Source organism: Cynocephalus volans, chromosome 6, assembly GCF_027409185.1.
Source record: "Cynocephalus volans isolate mCynVol1 chromosome 6, mCynVol1.pri, whole genome shotgun sequence".
Taxonomy (NCBI): Eukaryota; Metazoa; Chordata; class Mammalia; order Dermoptera; family Cynocephalidae; genus Cynocephalus; species Cynocephalus volans.
This window is the reverse complement of record NC_084465.1, coordinates 132133559-132139558: the sequence shown is the minus strand read 5'-3', so window position 1 is coordinate 132139558 and position 6000 is coordinate 132133559.

The following is a 6000-nucleotide window of genomic DNA, read 5'->3' as shown; positions in this document are numbered from 1 at the left end:
GCATTTAACTAAAGGGCATTTTGGCAGTATGTATTAGCTTCTATAGTGTAAATACTTGGATCTAGTAGTTTAATTTCTAGGAGTATTTCCTAAGGAGGCAATATGAAAGAGCCCAAAGATGTATGTATAAGCCTGTTTGCCACAGCCTTGTTTACAATATAAAAAACTGGAAGCAATCTAATTGTTAATAAAGGATTGGTTGAAGTAGAGTAACCATCTAAAGGAATATGCTACTCCATTAACATTTTTTTGGGGGGGTGGCTGGCCAGTCCAGGGGTACCAACCCTTGATCTCAGTGTTATAACACCACACTCTAACCAACTGAGTGACCAGCCAGCCCTCCATTAAAACTTATGTCCGTCCGTTTATATTTACTAATAATGAACATATACTGTATTAGTCTGTTTTTGTTGTTAACTATGGTTTGAATGCCTTCGCACCTTGCTTTCCATTGACTGTGAGTGAGCAGTTCAGCCGATGTAGTGTCTTCTGGCCCAGAATTTGACTAAATGCTTTCCAAAGGCAGATGAGACATCGTAATCTGACAACACATGCTGTAACTCTCCATTGGCTTATAACCTGGATGAGGGCAGCAATCTACCATGTTGTTCATTGTTGAATCACCAGCTACTGCCAGTACAGTGCCTGCACACACTAGGTATTCAGTATTTGTCAACTGAATGAGTGAATGAACTTCCATAAATAAACATAGCTTATCAAATACCAAAACTCAACATTAAGTGAATTTTTCTAAAATTCTTTCATCTCTCTACAGTTTTAATCAGAAAAATCTTTTTTCCCTGAGAGTAAGGTCATTTTTCTTTTTGCTGCCTAGTGAATTAAGTCTAAACTTCTTAGGCATTTGGAGTGCTCCATGACAGGCTCTAAGTCACCCTCCTAGGATTAGTGACTTTCGCCTGACACCGGTGGGCCAGCTAAAATGGATGATTACTCCCTATTTTTTAAAATGGAACTTCACATTCTTCTCCTATGTGATTCCCTCTAACCGGGTCAAATCCCATCTCCTCTGTTAAGACTTCCAATGCTCTTGATGAACATTATCATGGACTCCTCAATATCTTTTTCTCATTGTCACTTCCCCAATTTTCCATTTGAGAACCATACCACCCCCATCTGGGACGAAGTCCAAATCATAACTGGTGTTAAAGGAGGAAGAGAGCGATGAACATAATCCTACATTCTGGCCGTAGATATTGTTTTGGAGATGGGTATGTGATTTAATTTATTCCAGAGCCTGAGACAGAGGTTAACCTTGATGAGATAAGGAGGCATGTAGCCTGGAAACTTATGGAAGCCGTGTTGGGTGGATGGAGCTAACCTGGTCCTTGACAACATCATTGAATCAAGAACTAAAACCACAAAACTCTTAAAAGAAAACACAGGGGTAAATATCCATGACCTTTGACTTGGCAATAGATTCTTAGATATGACACTAAAAGTAGAAGAACAGAAGAAAAAATAGATAAGTTGGACTTCATCAAAATTGAAAACTTTTGTATATCAAAGGACATTACCAAAGTGAAGAGACAACCTATAGAATTGGAGAAACTATTTACAAATCATTTATTGGATAAGGTTCAGAATATATAAAGAACTCTTATGACTCAACAAAGAAGACCAAATAAGCCAATTTAAAAAAATGAGCAAAGAGTTCTGGCGGGTTAGCTCAGCTCAGTTGGTTAGAGCATTGTGTTGGTAACACCAAGGTCCAGGGTTTCATTCTTGTTACTGGCAAGCAGCCAAAAGAAAAAAGAAAAAAAAAAAAAAAAAAGAGCAAAGAGCATCAATAGACATGTCTCCAATGAAGATATTCAAATGGCCAATAAGCACATGAAAAGATGCTCAGCATTAGTGGTCATTAGGGAAATGCAGATCAAAACCACAAGGTAGCACTTCACACTTGCAAGAATGGCTATAATCACAGAAACAGAAAATAACAAGTAGTGGTGGAGATGTGGAGAAATTGAAAATCTTGTGCCTTGTTGGTGGGGATGTAAAATGGTTCAGCCACTGTGGAAGTGGTTTAGAGCCTCCTTAAAAAGTTAAACCTAAAATTACCATATGATCCTGCAACTCCACTGCTAGGCATATACCTGAAATAACTGAAAAGCAGTTATCAAACAAATACACGTACACACATATTTATAGCAGCATGTGCACAATAGCCAAAAGATAGAGATACCCGAATGCCCATCAACAGGTGAATAAACAAATTGTGGTATAAACACACTAGGGTTCTTCAAGTTCATGGAAAAATGGAATTAAAAGGAAATAGGAATCTTTCCATAATGTTTTTGAAGACTCCTCATACAATGGAATATTATGCAACCATAAAAAGGAATGAAGTACTGATACAAGCTACAGTGTGTCCGAACCTTAGGAATGTTATGCTCAGTGAAAGAAGATAGACACAAAAGGTCACATATTGTATTATTCCATGTATATGAAATATTCAGGATAAATCCATAGAGACAGAAAGCCAATTAGTGGTTGCCAGGGGCTGGGGTGATAGGAAATGGAGAGTGACTGCTTGCTGCATTTAGACTTTCCTTTTGGGGTCATGAAAATGTTTTCAAACTAAATAGAAGTGGTGGTTGTACAACATTGTGAATGTACTAAATGCTACTGAATTGTTCACTTGAAAATGGCTGGTTTTTGATTATGTGAATTTCACCTCAACATCCACCACCAACAAATCTTCTATGAATGAGTCAGTATGAGCAAAACATACTGATATACATTTAATGCTCAGCTACCAATTAGTTTTCAAAATTGTATTAATACTCTGATGCTCACCTAAACTTTCAAAATTGATATGACAGAAAGTAGTGTTACCCAAAGTGTGGGATGTGTTCTACTTGATGGTAAGAAAGATGGGCAAGACTTGAACACTGACTCCATAGTGAGAAATTTAATTTTTCAGAGATTGAGTCTTTGTGAATATATTAATGAGAGAATCTCTATTTGGTCTTAGGATGTTTGTTAGTATAACTGACACCTCTAACACATGCTAACCTTCCTTTTTAATAAAGAGAGAGCAGGCTTCAGGCTCAGCCCTCTATTAAGTGGTTTTAATATCACTGTTTTGTTTTCAGTGAGTTCATTTTTACTTTTATCTTCCATTTACATTACGTGACACCTGTTTTCCACTTTTGTGATTTGCATTAAATTTTAGTGATAAAAAAGTTTCCTCTTTAAATTTATTTACATAGAAATGTGAGTGAGCTTAAAGAAAAACAATAAGTAAATGATAATGGTATGAGAATTTGGTGGAAAGAGTGGAACTCAGATGATTAAATAGGACATGCTGGCATAAAGAAACACACTCCAGATCTGGAATATGAGACCCTTAGTCTCTTGCTGCCCAGGAAACTCGACACCTCTCTAAGCTCCTCTGAGCTGCTGTTCCTGCCTACCACACAAAACTTTTATGGACTGTGCCTTCCAAATATAAATTATTATTGAATGACTATTGGTATTAGGTGTTTGAGTATCACAGAGGCTGGGAGCCCTGGAGCTGCATTTCTCAGAATCTGTTGCCAGCACATTTCTGACAAGGTTGAGGTTGTACTAGTGAGGTGTACGCATGGGATTTGGAGGGAACAAGGAACATGTCACCCTTCCTGCAGCAGCAGCAGCAGCTGACACAAGAGGTTTGATAGACATAAATTTTTGCAGTGAAGCTAGACTCCAAAGAGTGTTCTGGACAGTCAGTAGCTCCTGAGCTGCAGGGCAGCTGGGACATGGGCAGTGATTACCTGTCATTCATTGCAATTTTTCATCTCTGTGTGCAGCAGTTTCCTGACATTGAGTCCACTGCTGATATGGAATAACCTGAAAGTTAGTGGTGGTCCCCTCTCAACCTTCCCCATCCACTCTTTCCAAAGACTTTGTACACATCTGATTCTCTATATTGAATACCTTTCTGCTGGTAATACCTTGAGTGGTTTCTTTTTTCCTGACTGGACCTTCACTGAGAAATTATTGGTTTTATTGAATTTATAAAAACCAAAAAACAAACAAACAAAAAACTCTGACATTGTAATAGCAATACAATAGTTAATGTTTGTTGAGTGTTTACTAACTACTAGTCATTGGGCTAAGCATTTCACATGAAGAATATCATTTAGTTCTCATAAGAACACTGTAAGGTAGTTTCTATTACTATCCTCATTTTGCAGAGGAGGAAACTGAGGCAGCGGGTTGCACAAACAACCCAAGTCTCAGAGCTGGCAAGCAGCAAATCCACAGTCTGGACTCCAGTGGTCTGACTCCAGAGAGTCCTTGATTACTCTACACTCTACTGTCCCCCCTGCACAATGATGCTTACTTCAGGTCTACAATAAAGTCTCCTTTAGACCCGAAACTCAAAGTGTCTCAGAATTCAGAAGTTTTTATTTTTAGAAGGGCAACACAGCCCATGTATTGCATATTACTAATGGGGTGGCATAAGTGGGATCTGGGACACCACCTTGTAATCAAACACACTACGAGTTCTGCAGCTTATAAGCTGAGTGTTTGTATTAAATAAGATAAAGACCACAAATAGCCAAAGGAAAGCTCAGTTGCCACCAAAGCAGTTTAGGTGCCAAACTTATGAAAAAAAAAATCTTTTGGCTTTCAGAGCTTTGTGGATTTCAAAATTGCAGATTAGGAATTGTGGATCTAAAATTTTCGTGAAGTATTTGCAAATATAAAAGAGAAGCTGAGTAGTTAAAAAAATATATATATATTTTACCTATAGTCTCATTTTAACTGAGTATTTTGTCTGGCTACTTGTGAGCATGACTTCTTTCCCTTGTCAGCCAAAGTATGTGGGCAAGGACTTATTTCATTTCTGTTTAAGTCAAATGCAGTTGAGAGTATATTTACTTTGCAGACTCCAAATGATTGAGCTCATTGTGTTGTTTCACAAAGCCCAACATATCACCCCACCTCAAAGGAAGGAACCAGACAAAATCAGCAACTTAGTAGTGAAAAAACATGCCCTTGAATTCTTTAAGATCTGCTATAGTTCACCCTGTTCTTGTAAAACTTGACCTTTTTACACAGTACTTCTTTTAATTTTGATGAAATTATTTATTAGGGTTTTAGCTAAAATACAAGCTAAATATGGCTTTAGCACAGTACTTGTAATCAGCATATTCCAGTTATCTGCAGGTGTGTAACAAACCACCCTAAACTCAGTGGCTTAAAACAACAATTTATCATTGCTGTCATGGTTCCATGGGTTGTCTGGGTTCACCTGAGACGTCTTCACAGAGTTGCATAGTTGGGGCTCAAGGGATCTGAGGACAGTGTTGGGTATTCAGGATGCTGCACCCTCAGGGCCAGCAGGTGAGACTGTCTGCTGCTGGCTGGGGGCTCAGCTGAAGTTGTCATCCGGACCACATATATGTGGCTTGGTCTTCTTTCAGGATCGTGTCTGAGTTCCAAGAGGGAATGCATTAAGTATTTCAGAGACCCAGGTGGAAGCTGCAAGACTTCTTACGATCTAGACTTAGAAATCATTCAGTGTTACTTCCACCACAGTCTTTTGGTCAAAAGTGAGGCACAGGGCAGCCGAGATTCAAGAGGATGATGATGTGAAGGGGTGGGAATATCAGGGGGCACAGTTTGTTGGGAAGCTATCTGTGACAACTAGCTGCCACACACTTACATAGATTTGTGAGTGCAAGAGTTTAAAAGTTAATTCAAAAATTGTATACACAGAGGCAAAAGTGAGATCACCCTAAAATGGAATAAAAATGCCATAAAATTGTATTTCAATTTCTCAATATTTTATAGTACTTTTTAAATACTACTCTATTTGATGAGACTTAAACAAAATATAAATAAATCACATGATAGCTAAGAGGTGGACAAATGGATGACTGATGTATATGGCAACTATAAGTTGAGCAGGCATAGGAAATTCTCTAAAGCTGTAAAAACATAATGAGACACTTTTCAAATGATATGGCATCATTATAGATTCCT